Source organism: Gracilinanus agilis, chromosome 2, assembly GCF_016433145.1.
Source record: "Gracilinanus agilis isolate LMUSP501 chromosome 2, AgileGrace, whole genome shotgun sequence".
Taxonomy (NCBI): Eukaryota; Metazoa; Chordata; class Mammalia; order Didelphimorphia; family Didelphidae; genus Gracilinanus; species Gracilinanus agilis.
Window position 1 is genome coordinate 394,407,817 of NC_058131.1, and position 16,718 is coordinate 394,424,534.

Sequence of the window (16,718 nt, forward strand, 5' to 3'; positions counted from 1 at the left end):
ATTAAGTGACTTGTTCAAAGTCACTTTTCTAGCAAATGGCAGAGTGAGACTCAGATTCAGTTCTCTTGATTTCAGAGCCATCACTCTCTCCAATGTATCATGCCACCTCCTAGACCTGTGGTGGCAAACCTGTGGCACATGTACCAGACAGGGTACGCAGAGCCCTCTCTGTGGGCATGGGCATCATCACCTGCCAGAGTTCATTACTAGAAAGGCAGAGGAACTTGGGTGGAGCTGCTCCCTTCTTCCTTTCCACCTCACCTGAGGACATGTTTTCACTTCACCCACCCCTCTGCCCAGCAGCCCAATAGGAGTGCTTCTTCCCTCCCCTCCCTGGTATAAGGTGGGGGTGGGGGATGGGGACCTGGCACATGGTCTCCAGGGGGAGGGGCACAACACACGGTCTCTAAAAAGTTTGCCATCCCTATCCCAAACACTACCATTTCAGGATTCTTTTTGGAGATCTTTCTCCACCAGGCACCTTATTTCAAACTGCCCTCACACTGGAAGCTTTTCAGTAAGAGGATTTATCTCCTACTTAACTTAGGTAGGGGAGGGGTTCATAGAGGCCAACAACCCTGACCCAAAGAGGGGTCTACTGAGGCCAAGGGAAAAGGCAACTAGGTGATACAGTGGATGGAGCACCAGTTCTGCCTTTAGGAAGTCCTGAATTCAAATCCAGCCTAAGACTTAGCTCTGTGACCTTGGGTAAGTCATTTAATCCCTGTTTGACTCAGTTTCTCATCTGTAAAATGGTGATTCTAATAGCACCTACCTGTCAAGGTTATGAGGGTCAAATGAGATAAATAACTATAAAGTGCTTAGTACAGGTCTTGGCCCTTAAGTGCTATACACATCTTAGCTGCTATTACTGCTGCTGTTGAGATCTATGCTTTCTTTGGAGTTGGAAATGCCTAGTGAAAAAACTCCGTGTACCACGGCAGATCTACTTCTCTCCTGCAACTTCTTCTATGGAGGACACTGGAATGCCTCTTTCATGGGGGAATAGAGAGGGAATGCTTAAGTCAAGTCCACAGGCATTGATTAGATACCTGCTATGTGCCAAGTACTGCTCAAGTAATAATAATAGTTTTTAGCTTACGAGTGAATAGTACTTAGAGTTGAATAAGCTTTATTTGTGCCTCATCTCACTTGATTCTCGTTCAGACCTGTGAGGAATACACAGTGCAGGTACACAGTGCAGAATACACAGAAAAGGAAACCAAGACCCAAAGAAATGACTTGACTTGCCCAGTCACACATCTGGGAAGCCCCAGGATTCCAATACGTGTCTTCTGGTTCCAAGGCCAGTGGTCTTCTAGAACTATCATCTGACCTGGTCACTTTTAAATTTAGGCAATAAAATACAAATCATGGTTATTCTTTCAAGGTTAGACACGTGAGGAGAATCTGTAGCCAAATATAGGATGTCCCAAAAGACTTAGTGCCACGTTAAGCTATTAAAGGAATTTCCTAAATTTCCTTAAAGTTTCCTTAAAGATATTGAAACTTAAAACTGCATTAAGATTTTTAGGGTCCCTTGAATGGAAAAACAATCTTCCTATGGCAGTTTGTGGCCTATACAACAGAATCGGTGTAGTAGAATGTAAAAGAAACCCTGGTCCTGGAATTGGGAGAGCCCCAGGTTCAAAGCCTGTCTTTAAATGTTTATTAAGTGTGACTATCAGCAGATCACTTAATCTCTCTAAGCCTTAGCTTCCTTATCTGTAAAATGGGGATGATAACATCACCTTCCTCTTAGGGTTGTTGTGAGGTTCCAGGGAGATAATGTTTGTCAAGTGCTTTGCAAATTTTAAAGGACTGTATAAGGATTAGCTATTACTATTTCATTCATTTGACGATGTGATGTCAGACTGTTCAAAGAGTTACTTTACCACTTCAGGCTTCAGTATTATCCTCTGAAAAATAGAAGGTCCAAACTCTTAAGATTTCATGATTCAGACAAATAGTCTGACAATAACTCATGACTCTCATGAGTCTCACCCAAGTCATTTGCAAGGTGAAACTGAGATAAAGTAAGATCAATGACTCTTGTGCAAGTTGTAGAGAAAATTCCCCAAAGAATAAGAATAAGACTGAAATCTAAGCCCATTATTACATGCATTTCCCCTTATTTTGAGTTGCAGAAGGCCTTATGAATCTAGGTCTTTGGGTTTTCTTTTGAGACAGCTCTTCACCCTTTAGAGTTTCTTAGAATGACTGCCTAGATTAAGTAAATTTGGCTTTTCACAATAAATTTTAATGACAATACAGTTGAGGCCTCTCATTCTTGAGCACTTCAGAATATTCCTTCCAGAGAACCCTGGGTAGAAGCAAGCTCTTCAGTTCTGTAAAGAAGTGACTGTGTGAGACTTACCTTGTAAGTACTTAAGAGGAATCTCATTCTTTTCTTTTTTCTTTTTTTAACCCTTACCTTCTGCTTTAGACTCAATACTATGTATTGGTTTCAAGGCAAAAGAGTGGTAAGGACTAGGCAATGGGGGTTAAGTGACTTGCCCAGGGTCACACAGCTAGGAAGTGTTTGAGGCCAGATTTGAACCTAGGACTGCACCATCTCTAGTCCTGGCTCTCAATCCACTGAGCTACCTAGCTGCCCCCATCATTATTTTCTGAAATTTATCTGAGTTACTTGGTAGAATTGTGAATATCCTCAGGAGAAGCTTTAAAACAAGATTTCATTGAAGTTATATTTTTAAGAAGTATAATAGAGGGGGCAGCTGGGTAGCTCAGTGGAGTGAGAGTCAGGCCTAGAGACAGGAGGTCCTAGGTTCAAACCCAGCCTCAGCTACTTCCCAGCTGTGTGACCCTGGGCAAGTCACTTGACCCCCATTGCCCACCCTTACCACTCTTCCACCTATGAGACAATATACCGAAGTACAAGGGTTTAAAAAAAAAAAAGAAGAAGTATAATAGATTGAGAGCTAGCCTCACTCAGAGTTAGGAAGGCTTGGGTTCAGGTCCTGTCTCTGATACATACTGACTTTGATACATTGGAGAAATGACTTAATTGGTTCCTCTAGGCAACTTTCCAAGACATGCAAGTGCTGATCTGCTTTGAGAGAACTATCCTTACCCAGAGTTTCCTATATTAATGAAATCAAAGGATGGTATAAAAACAAAAACAAATAAAAAACAAACACCTATTCTTTTTATCTCCAGTGTTCAGTACAGTTCCAAACACAAAACAGGCACTTAATAAATGTTTATAAACTGTTTCAATTGCATAAGGAAGATGGCTCCTCCTAGTCTCACCATCTTCCCCACCCTCTTCCATGAGGTCCTCCAGGCTTTATATGTTCAGGGTTTAACCCTGTACTTAATTGGGACTCAACAAATGTTTGTCCAATGACACTCTGTCCAACACTTTCAATGAATCTCCAAGCATTTATTAAAAAGTTACTAAGGGGGACAACTGGGTAGCTCAGTGGATTGAGAGTCAGGCCTAGAGACGGGAGGTCCTAGGTTCAAATCTGGCCTCAGACACTTCCCATCTGTGTGACCCTGGGCAAGTCACTTGACCCCCATTGCCTACCCTTACCACTCTTCTACCTTGGAACCAATACACAGTATTGACTCCAAGACGGAAGGTAAGGGTTTAAAAAAAAAATTAAAAAAATAAAAAAATAAAAAAAAGTTACTAAGAAATGGCAATTATGGAGAATATAGAGAGCCATAGAAACATCTACATAGAGTGATACAAAAAAATAAGCAGAGCCCTGAAAATAGACACAATGAGCGCAACAATGTAGATGGAAGGAAGGTAGGAAACACGAGCACCAAAGCCTGGAATCAGGAGTACCTGGGTTTAAATCTGGCCTCAGACATACTTCTAGCTGTGTGGCCCTGGGCAAGTCACTCAACCCCAGCTGTCTAGTCCTTGCCACTCTTCTGTCTTAGAAACAATATTAAGATAGAACGTAATGATTTTTTTTTTGAAATGTTAAAAGAAAAGAGCAACCACACCACAAGTTGAATGTCGTAGAATTATTTAGACCAAGCATGGTTTGAAAGAAGAGATATGAGATGATCCTATTCTACTCCTTTGTAGATGTGGGAGGTCTACAAGTGTTATGCATTGCACATATTTTCAGGCTTTTTACATGTATTGATCAGTTATGCCTATTTTCCCCCTCTTTAGGCTAACTCTTGGAGAGGGGATGAGAGGAATATTGGGGGAAACAGGTAATGGAAAATGCCCAAAATACATCGATAAAAACTTTTTTTTAAGGTTCTCAGCACCGTACTGGTCCTTGAGGATTCAAAGACAAAAAATGAAACAATCATCATCTTCATCTTCAAGGAGCTTATATTCTAGTGGAGCAACATATTGCTTCAATAGTTTGTTATATACTTGTTATATATATTCCAGTGGAAACAGCCTCAGAGATCTAAAACTATCTTGCCCAAGAGCTGATAGTTTCAAAAGCAAGATTCTTACTCAAGTCTCTGATTCCATCCTCTAACCACTGTGCCACAATGCTTCTTACATAACCTGGTTATTCAACTCCAGGATATTCTTTATATGTTTTCTCAGATGACATACCTCTTATACACTGGGGGACAGCAAATCAACCTTCAATGTTCAGAGGCACATCTTCTTTCAGAGGTAAAGATTTGGGACAATCAACTCTTATCCCAATTGGTTCCCCTACTCTTTCTGGTACTCTAAAATGTAATATGAACTGAGCCAAATTGGAATCCTCTCTTCCCAGCTCTGGTGACCATGGCACAGATAAGTGGACATGCTGGGCACAGGATGCTCTGAATTCCTTTCATTTGCACTCATTTCCAGGCTTTTGTTTGGAAATTGTGTTTTTTGGCTCCGGTTCAGATAAATGCAAACCGAGATGATAAATGGAACCTATCCTATAGGTGAAGCTGTGGCCAAGGCTTCAGTTACAATAGTCTATTGATTCTCTGATATGCTCTGAGCATCATACAAAATTATTTATTTGACACAGCCCTATCAGGTTGTAGCGCAGACCTCAGTGGATTGATTAAAAGTACATGGTTAGGAGCGATAACAAAGGCTCATTTAAAGAACCACCAACATGCTGAGACTAACACAGCATCATGAATCAAGGAAGGGGGCACCCATTAGTGCAAATTTACATTTAAAAATTGAGACATGCCCTAGCCCACTGGGCTGCCAAAGCAAGGAAGTAAGTGCATTTCTATAAGCACTTGATTGTAGCAGCCCAGAACCATTGGTGCAGGTCCCAAATAAAATGAGACTAAAATGAAAAGAAATTGCCTTAAGAACTGAAATCATCCCTGACTATTGATTCTGGAAACTGCTGTAGTGAAATGACCAGCACACTGGGCTTAGACCCAGGAGTTTTGTTATTATTGTTCGGCTGTGCTCAACTTTTAGTGATCCCGTGGACCATAGCACGCCAGGCTCCTCTGTCCTCTGCTATCTTCTGAAATCCATCCAACCTCATGTTCTTTGCTTCCATGACATTCTCCATCTCATCCTCTGCCATCCCCTTCTCCTTTTGCCTTCAGTCTTAGCCAACGTCAATGTCTTTTCCAAAGAGTCCTGTCTTCTTATTATGTTTATGTGGCCAAAGTATTTAAGCTTCAGCTTTAGTATTTGACCTTCTAGTGAACAGTCTTGACTAATTCTTATTAGCTCATATATGCAGACAGTTGGATAGTACAGTGGATGGGGGAAGGATTTAGAGTCAGGAAGACTTGAGTTTAAATCTCCTTGTCTCAGATGATAACTATGGTGAGTCAGGTAACCACTCTGTACCTCAGTATTTTTTAATCTATAAAATGGATATAATAACACCTACCTCATAGAGTTGTTGTGAAGGTCAAATGAAATAATAGATATAAAATGCTGTGTAAAATTTAGAACACTGTGTGAATTCTAGTTATTATTATCATCATCATCATTATTAGCCATATAACCTGGGGAAGTCCTTTTTACATCTCTAAGCCTGAATTTTTCCATCTGTAAAATGGGGATAGCATTTGTACTACCTAGCTCATGGGGTGGTTATAAGAAAAGCATTTTGACAACCTTAAAACATTTTTAAAATGTAAGCTATTATGATCACTTCTTTCTGCTTCACTTCTAAATGTGGAGAATAGATAGTGACTACCTAAAGGAATGAGGAGAGAGGGAGGAAGAAGATTGGTTTACTAATTTGCCTTAGTCCTTAATGCTAATTCCTTCTCTTCTAACAGTCTGTTCCTTGATCGCAAGTTTCCCATCTGGTATTACTCATTCATTATAGAATAAGTATTAGCTACATCCTGCCAATGAAAGATTCCACAATGTTGGAAGAAATGTACTCTGGGAGTTGTATTAAAATAGACCCTGATGTACCATGTAGGATCATCAGAGCACCAATTCTCCAAATTGTACTCTAAATCAGGATTTACACAGCATAAAAAAAAAAATCATGGAATGCTAGAACACAAAAATAATCTCTTCCCCCCTCCTCCTTCCAGATGTATCAAACATCTGGAACATGGAGTTGTCTGCCCTTAGTAAAGGATCACAAGAATAGAGACCTGTCAGTCATGGAAACCTTTTCCAGACTTTTATCTTATCATAGTCATATATAAAACGTTTTCGTATGCTTGAAGATTGTAATTCAGTCACCATGTTCCCCTTAGCTTTCTCTTCTTCAGGCAAACCAATTCCATTTTCTTTAATCTTCCTTCTAGGTTCAATTTTTCACCTCTGATTATTTTTGTTGCCCTTTTAGGTGAGTGCTATATGGGGTGGGGTGGGGGGAAGCCATTTGAGAACTGTGCTTGGGGGCTTTTGAAATCGTTTAGTTGTTTGCTGGTGGTTTCAAGCAGATGAAGCTCTCACATTTTGAAACTCACTGAGATATTTGCTAGGGGCATCATACATGCCTTTCACTTCTCTCCTCTCCCCAAACCTTCTAGCCATAGGTTCCCTTAGGAAGAGAAAAGGCTGAATGATTCAAAACCTAAATTTTTTTCTTCAGAGGTGAATTAGGCCACATAATAGGACTATGGTCACCAATGGAAAGCAATTAGGCACTAAGAAGTCACCCCAAGTGCCTATAAGAGTATCTCACTCACTGACCCATCAATATCAGCCACAATGCCATTATTTCAGAAGGAGAGAATGCCTTGATGATGAACTATTCTCACCATCAAGGAAAGCAGGACCACCACTCTTAGACTATATTATTCCACTTGTAAAGGAGTTATACCTGGGATTCCAAAGAACCAGGAATGAATTAAATTAAGAGTGCATGGCACACATCTGGACTAGAATATAGCAATATAACTGTGAAGAAGGAATGGTGGGCATCAATTTGCAAGATAGCTGAAGGAGGGAAGCCACCAAACATGTAGGAGCAAAAATCAATTCACTTTTTCTCCTCTCTCAAAAAAGGTGACTGAGGACATCAACAGCTACCAACATATATTATCCATCTATAAAATAAATACGACCCTTTTATGAGAATTTTCTGCATAGGCATGGAGGGCTTCTGTGATGAAGTATTAATAGGGGACAGACTGACTTTCATAAGTGTTATTCCATAGTAGAACATATGCTTACCATCACACAATTGACTGAAAAGATCTAGAGAATAAAAAATCCCACTCTTCTTATTGTTTATTGACTATAAAACATTTGATTAAACAGAGCAAAATACTATCAACTTTCCTGCAAGTTGCCTGATGAATACATCAAAGTTATTAAGATTTACTTTAAAAATATATAGCATTGGTCCTAGGTTCAAACCCGGCCTCAGCCACTTCCCAGCTGTGTGACCCTGAGCAAGTCACTTGACCCCCATTGCCCACCCTTACCAATCTTCCACCTATGAGACAATACACCGAAGTACAAGGGTTAAAAAAAAAAAATATATATATATATATATAGCATTTATAGATATAATAAGAAAGACTTGCTCAAGAAATCATTGCTCAATGACACGGCTTATAAAAAATAAGTGAGGCATAAAACCAGGAGATGTATGCTTGCCAAAAGTATATACTATTGTGATGGAAGAGATCCAATACAGAGCACAAATGGAAAAGGGATTTCCCCATCAATAGTGAGGTCTTTTATATCCTCTTATTTAAGGCTTTCATTGTTCTGGCTACATCAGGCACCTAGGACAATGTCAAGGCCCTGGAAGATATATGAAACCACTCAGTAGCATTTTAGCTTAACCATCCATATGGGAAAAATTAGGTGGATGAAAAAATGTCTATTGTCCAGATTATGACATATACTTAGATGAACAACCTGTTAGAACTCATTCATTAGTATATGTAACTTGGGCAGACAATAAAAACGGACAATGATTTGGACCCAGAATTAAACAGGAGTGGGAAAGTGAGCTAGATCATCTTCAGGAACTTGCCTAATTCCTTTAGTTGCCCTAAACTTCTCTTAGTGCCATACAAACAATCCATCTTGTTGACATAAATATTCTATCAGAGTTCTTTTATGGCTGTGAGTTTTTTTTTTTTTAATCCTCTATAGTCTTATAAGAGAACTAAAATGAATATCACCCAGAGGATAAAGAAGGGGCTGGTGGTAGGTGAGACCAGGCTGCAACATGTAATACATAAGGCACTTTAAAGGATTGAATAAAGGATGCTATCATCCTTTGATGATGCATCAAAGGCAGCTAAATGCACAGTGATTAGAACACTGGGCCTGGAAGACCTGAGTTTAAATTTGGCCTCATAATTACCAGTTCTGTGTGACCCTGAGGAAGTCACTGTCTAACTCAATTTCTTCAGCGGCAAAATGGGGATAACAATAGTACCTACTTCCCAGGTTTGTTGTGAAGCTCAAATGAGATAAGCTCTTAGCACATTACCTGGCACATAGTAGATGTTTAATGCTCACGTCCCTCCAACAGGGAAATGTGTATTGAAAAGGATGTTAGGGCACATGACAAGAATGAGGGATGACTAGTGCAGAAACCAGTCGTTCCAGTGCCAGCAGTACCAAGGATGGCACCAGTAAGGTGAATTTATAGAAGGTTATTGACATGTAGGCAGAGATAGGCCAGGATTGGCATCAATGAAGGAAGTCACTGATCCATTTGAGTCAAATGCATTTCATTTGAAGTTTCCCAAACCTGAAAAAGCAGCTTTAGCCAGACTCTGCACACTGAGTGGGCACTAAGTAAATGTCATTGCCAGTCTGACTCATCCATCCTCACCCTATTGCTGAGAGGAGGGTAATGGCAAGGATTCTCCATCCTGTTCCATAGATGTTGAAGTCCAGTCCTCTGGCAGCATGAGTTTTTCCTTTCCCTGTATCCACAACACATACACCCCCACACATTTGTGAAGCTCGTGAACAGTTACTGAAATGTGAGAGTAGTATCAGTGTGCGACATCCCCATAGCGTTTGGTCTGCTTGGCATCTACCCATGTAGGTGGCAACTAGATAAGAAAGGAATTTCAATAGTCACCCTATAAGGCCAATGCAAAACTTAACGATGGGCCTCTTTCCCTATCATCAGGCAAGCCAGTCCTTCCCTTAGTGAATCCTAAACAAAGCCATGTTAATGAATGGTGTGGGTTAGGTTAAAGTCCACAGTGATACCATGTCTCCCACTGATGTCAATTGGTACATTCTTATCTTTAGTCACAAGGGTCAGAGCACCAATGAGAAAGAACAATCTGGACATTGTGGTCCCCTTTACACAAATGGCGTTGTGCCCCTATGAGATCGCCTGGCAGCTGGGCCAGCAGTGCCCTCCAGAACTGGCGGAGAGGTGCCCGAAACATGAACAATACTCAGTTACCCTTACAAGGCATCATAAAGGGCTATTCTCTTAGATGCATAAACAGCCTTCAGTGATGATGTAGCAAATGGAACTGGGCCATCTTCAACCGTCTCGGACTCCTTGCACAGATGTTCAAGAAAAAACAATGCTTGGGAGGAAAAGAGACATGGGGGAAAATCTTAAGTCCAAATCCCAATAGCAGAGAGAAAAACCACAGGTTTATGGATGCCTGAAAATATTAAAAATCTCTCTCTACTCAGAAGGGTTTATAGGAGACTAGGGAAGAATTTTAGGAATGAGCTTCTCATCTGACAGAATTAGAAGATTTAGAACTGGAAGGGACTGTAGACATCACCTGGTTCAACCTCTTCATTTTATTGATGGGAGAATTGAGGCCCAGAGAGGGAAAAGAATTTGCCCAAGGTCCCACAGAAAGAAATTGTCACTGATTTACAAACTCTCAAAGTAGGAAAGAACTTCAGAATTCATCCAGGGCAATCTATAAGAATCACTTCTGTAGAGTCCCTGAGGGGTAGTCATTCAGCCTCTGCTTCAAGAAGGGCACCCTGCCAAAGCAGCCCATTACACTTTTGTACTCCTCTAAGTATTACGGAGTCTTTCCTTATCTGGAGCCAAGATCTGTGTGTCTGCCACTTCCACTCTTGGCTTCTCTAACTGCACCCCCGCCCCAGGCTGGGACCCAATAGAACACATTTCATCTCTCTTATACAAGTAGCAGAGCTGCAATTTGAACCCAACTATTTCAAATCCAAATCCAGAATTCTTTCTATTAATACTGCATCATACAGGGCAGCTAGATGGCTCAGTGCATTGAGAACCAGGCCCAGAGAAAAGAGGTCCTGGACTCAAATTGGACCTTAGATACTTCTTAGTTGTGTAACCTTTTACTGCTCTTCTGTGTTGGAACCAATGCACAATATTGATTCTAAGAAGAAAGGTAAGGTTTAACAAAAAATACTGTATAATCTCCCATTCAACAAGTAAGCTTAGACTCATTTAAAGGTGGAATAGACTTAAAGTTTGCCAAGTCCAGTCCCCTCATTTTACAGATGAGGAAACTGAGGCCTAGAAAGGTTAAATAGGGACCAAAAAAAATAAGCATTATTAAATGCCTTCTATGTACTGGTCAATATGCTAATGTAAATTATTTTTGTTATTATTGGGCACCTACATATCTAAGTGAAAAGAGTGCTAGGCCTGAAATCAATAAGACTCATCTTTCTGAGTTCAAATCTAGGCTCAGACACTTAGTAGCTGGGGACCCTGCACAAATCACTTACCCCTGTTTGCTTCAGTTTCTTCCACTGTAAAATGAGCTAGAGAAGGAAATGGCAAGCCACTGCAGTATCTTTGCCAAGAAAACCGCAAATAACATAATGAAGAGTCAGACAAAAGTGAAATGGTGAACAACAAAAATGTGCTGGGCAGTGTGCTAATGCAAATTATTGGGTCTGTGTTTTATAAATATTTACATTGTGCTTTACGTATATTATATGTGTATATTATGCTACATATTTTTAATCTTCAAAATAAGTCTGGGGGTTAAGAGCTATTATTAGTCTCATTTTACAGTTCAGGAAATTGAGGTAAATGGAGATTAGATCATATAGCTAGTTAGTGACTGAGACTAGATTTGAACTTAGGCGACTCCAGACCCAGCAATCTATCCACTGTTCCACCTTATTTTCTGGGTTGTGACTTGACCAAGGTGATACTGTCTATAAGTAGCAGAGTAGGGATTTCAACCCATGTCCTCTGAAACCAAATCTTGTATTCTTTTTACCACATAATGCTTTTACTTGTTTTGTTGTTCTTTAGTCATTTTCTGTCATGTCCAACTCTTCATGACCCTCTTTGGGAGCTTTCCTTGGCCAAGATACTGAAAATGATTTGCCATTTCCTTCTCCAGCTCATTTTACAAATGAGAAAACTAAGGTAACCAGGGCTAGGTGACTTATCCAGGGTCACACAGCTAGTAAGGTCTGAGGTCAGATTTGAACCTAGGAGGATGAATCTTCCTGACTCCAAGCCCAGCACTCTATCCACTGATCCTCTATATCAGTGTTGGTGAATGTTTTTGAATTTGAGTGTCCAAAGGGCAAATTCAAGCTGTCTGTGAGCCACCCCACCCCTTTCCCAAGGGCACAGAAGGAGGAAGTGTTTGCTTTGGGCTGCTGGACAGAGGGGCAGGGCATGCAAAAATATGTCCTCAGGTGCTGGGAAGAGGGAGAATGGAGCAGCTCCCTGAGTGCCAGCTGGACATACATGGCAATACTATGCCAATTCTGCTCTATATAAACCCTCTGCTCCAGTCAAATTCCACGAGCTCTTGATTGATGACCGTTTATTATATTTGTCCTGGACTCTGGCTCAATACTTTACTTTCCAGTGATCTTTATACTATGCCATTACAGGTGTAGTAATAACCCCTCACCACCTCTAGCACTGAGATTAAATCCATTATTGACTAAATCAATAATGCCATTCTTGGAGGGAATGTGTCAGTTCCTTACCCTGGTGAATCCAATCATCATCCCTGGACTTCCCAAACCAAAACCTTCTTCCATAGCCACATCCTTCATTCCTAGAGGAAAGTGTGTTATCTTCTCCTGATAGGATGTCATCTCCTTGAGGTCAGCTATTGACTTATACTTAACAGAGTAATTTATACATTTGTTCTTAAGTCATTCAGGGATGTCTGACCCTTTGTGGCCCTGTGGACCATGTCATGCCACTTCCATCCAGGGGGTTTTCTGGGCAAAGATACTGGATGGTTTACCATTTCCTTCTTCAGTGCTTAGCATGTAGCAAATGCTTTTTTCAATAAATTGTTACCATTTATATTCACTCATGAAACATTTATTTAGTGCCTGCTCTGTGTAGGACACCAAGAGAACTACTGAGAGAAGCATAAGGTTTAGATGCCACATAGCTCCTGTCTTCATGAAGGTTGTAGCCTAGTGGGGGACTAGACATAAATACAACTAATCATAGTATGCAATATGCTATGAGAAGCATCTTAAAGTGATAAAAAGAAAAAGCAATGTACTCTGTGAAAAGAAAGTTGTCACCAGTACTAGACTTAGAGTTGCCTTCTTGGAGGAGGTAATGTTTGAGCTGAATAAATTCATAGATAAAGGTGATCAGAAGGGAGGGTTTCAAAGCAAAAGAGACAATATAAAGGTGAGATGATGAAGGGTGTTCCCAATATAGGGAACACAAGTAAGCCAATTTGGCTGAAGTACGGAATGTTTACAGCATATGAGAGAGGACTGGGAAGATAAGATGGCGCCACAGTGTTGTAGAAGGCTTGTTGTAACTCTATAAACTAAGGAATTTGAGATCTACCTATTGGGCAATGGAGAAATGCTAAAGATATTTGAGGAATAATATACTTGTTCCTTTATGTAAAAAAACAATGATGTGAAAGACAGATTGGAAAAGAGAAAATGGAGGTGAGGAAATGAGTTATTGCAATAACCTAGCTTGTATTAAGGGGAGCCTGTACAAGAATGATAGCAGTGGAAATAGAGAGGAGGGGAAAGATAGAAATCAGATATGTTAAGAAGATAGGCTTTAACAACTCTTCTCCTTTTTCTCATCTTTACTTTTCAACCTCTCCTTTAAAGCACAGGCCAAATCCCATCTTCCCAATGAAGACTTTCCTGATCTCTCTAGCCCAGATGATTTTTCTTCCTCCTTTGAATTCTTTTGGGATTTATTGTTTATATCATTCATGTGCCACTTAGCATTTACCATCTTCTTTTGCTAATCCTTCTGCTAATTATTATCAGTTTTCTCACTTTTCTTTCCCTAAACATTTCAACTCTGTTTCAGATTCCTTCTGTATTACATTCAATCCAATAAAGATGTATTAAGTACCTACTATGTGCTAGACACTAGAGATGGAAATATGTAAAACAAAATTATCCCTGCCCTCAAGGAGCTTATATTCCTAAGGTGGAAGTGAAGGATTAGGATAATAGATGGACAAGTGAGTAAAATAGAAGGAAAATGGAATAAGGAGAGAGCACTAATACTTAGGGAGAGGAGGAAAGACATCATGTGAGAGGTGGCACCTGAGGCTAAACTTAGGAAGGCACTGACTTTTTTTTCCCATAGTCTCTGAAGTCAGTGGGTTCCTTTTGAAAAAAAAAAAAATGGAGGACTAGAGAGTCAGGAAGTCAGGGAAGGTTATTTTTAGAGACAGTGGACAAGGCCCCTCAGTCTAATTTTGGTTGTTTCCAAGAATCTAAAGCTGAGTTTAACTTTGACTCCAGTACTTGCTACTTGGAGAAGCAGTATAGCTTAATGGGAAAGGAAGATCTAGGTTCAAATTTCACCTCCAACACTTACTAGCTGTGTGAGCATAGACAAGCACCTTAATCTTTTTGAGTCTTGGTCTCCTTATCTAGAAAATGAAGATAATACTTGTAGAATCTGTCTTACTGGATTGTTGTGCAGCTATTTAAATTGGATAATGAAGGGTATCTTCAAAATTTTATTGTGCAGTTGCACATATACTTTTGGGATAGTGTGTGTGTGTGTGTGTGTGTGTGTGTGTGTGTGTGTGTGTGTGTGTGTGTGTGTGTGTTACAAACTCTAAAGCTCTTTACCAGGGGTCATTAACTTGGAGTCCTTGTATTTTAATCTTGTACTTTAAACTTTTTTATAACTGTATTTTAACATTTTTTGCATTTAGTTTTTTTTATTTACATTTAGTTTCTGTATTACTATGTATTTTGTGCATCTAAAAGCATCATTTTAGAAAAAGTCCATAGGCTTTTCAAAACTGCCACAAGTGTTCATGATACATAAAAAGTGAAGAATCTGTTCTATATAAATGTCATTATCTTTCATGTTTCCTCTTTTTCAATGACATTCTGATAGAATTAGTCCTGGGATAAGTTACCATCCTGCTATTATCATCATCATTATTACTTTAACATTTAATGGACTAATGCAACAAAGATATAATAACTGACTTTTTGTAGTTTAAAAAATATATTAGGATATAAATTCATCCCCTGAAGGCTCATAGAAAGCACCCTTTTTATAGTTCCCCCAGGAGATAGGGCAGCAGGAATGGTTGGCTGGCACCTCATTCTCTTCCCACATTATTTTGATTTCCTCATCTATGACTCTATATCCTAAAAGATGTTTGTTCCATGAGAAGCTTAGACATTATAAATATTTGGTATTGGGATATCTATTAAAAATGTCATTTTCAAGTTTTCATGGCACAACGTTATGTATGGGCAATTGTGGACAACATTTCAGTTTGTTATAATGGTCCATTTTCAGCATTTTAAAAAATGAGTTTCCCAGGGTATTTCAAGACCTTTATTTGTAGCATATTCGTTGCCAGCCAGTCCAAGAAAGATAGTATGCTTCTCATTCAAGGTTCCAGGTCATGCCTTGCTAGCTGTGCAGTAGGTGCTACATGTGTACAACCTGCAGGGATGTTTTCAACAGTTTCCATCTTATCTTAGAATAATTTACATGGGTTACAAAGTCCATGTTCTTTAAGATCATCGAACTGTAATTTCTGTTGGCAGCAATATGGTCCGTAATCGCCATCAGAAGCTTCATAAATCCTTTCACATTCATAAACAAATCAACAACAATAATAATAGCTAGCCTTTAGATAGCACCTTCCATGTGCCAGGCACTATGCTGAGCACTTTACAAATATCTCATTTGATCCTCATAACTCTAGGAGATAGGTGACATAATTATCTCCATCAGTTGAGGACATTGAGGTAAACAGATCTTAAGTGACTTGCCCAGGAGCATACTGCTAATAAGCATCTGCTAATAAATAATAATTTGTCATTGTTATTACTACTCAATTAAGTTGTCAATTAAGTCCATTATTACTGCTCCATTAAGTTAACTATACTGTAGCATTCGCTACATTGTCACTTGGTCAAACTTTCTTCAAACTAAAGGGTAAAAAAAGAGCAGATTTAAGAATATTGAGGGCAACGAGTCTTTTCTGACCATATTCTGACACTACCTCCCTTCGAATCAAATGAGTCCTACACATGGGAGGAGCTATCCCTGTCTTTTCATATGGAACTTGAGAGTAGGATAGACATTATTTCAAGAAGATGCTGGCAACCCTCACCCCAGCTACAGATGGGTCTTCTTGTTCTATTCCTTATCCCTGAATTGAACATCCTTCCTCTTGAATCTCTTCCATTTTAAATGTTCTCCATGCCCTCAGCAAACCCTCATTTACCATGCTGAACAATGACTGTTGTGAGTAGCTTTGATTGTTGAGCAGCTGTTATTTAAATATTTATGGCCAAACTGTTCCAAAAGAGGATCGAAAGCAGCAGTGGGTGGTTTAAGAAATACATAAAAATCTATGGGGTAAATTTCTCTCCTGGAAGATCTACATTTCTGTGTAAGTGCCAGATTTTCCACTTATCATTCTTTCAAAGGAAACACTCAGGGCAGTTATGAACACTGATCTTTCAGAAGCTTTCCAAGTCTATTACAGCTGGGCATAACACACAGAATTCAGCTCAGTTTGTGGACTGAAAGGTACCATGTAGGAACTTAGGACTAAGAGATTGTTTTACTACAATAAATTATCACTGGGCAGCAAGCAGAGAAAAAGACCTCTTACCAGAAGCATCACCTCGTACTCTTCGAGGCAGCCAGGGGGAAAGTAGCCAGCGGATCTCATGCACACTCCTAGAGCATCTTCCACTGAAAAGAAACATAATAGGCACCAAGGCTCACCCTCTATCCTCTCCATTTCTACAAATATTTTTTATCAGTCATCCTAACTTGCTGGTGACAACCCTGTGAGTTGGCCTTACTCCCATTTTTTAGCTAAGGAAACTGAATCTGGGAGAAGTTAAATGTTTTGTCCTTGGTTATGGATAAGTATCAGAGGCAGAACTT

General features: G+C 39.7%; 1 protein-coding gene across 2 annotated transcripts in view; it reads left to right on the forward strand.

The window, feature by feature from the left end:
• PPP2R2B (protein phosphatase 2 regulatory subunit Bbeta) overlaps positions 1–16,718 on the forward strand; it is a 468,277-nt gene that overhangs the window by 17,185 nt on the left and 434,374 nt on the right. The window lies entirely within an intron of this gene.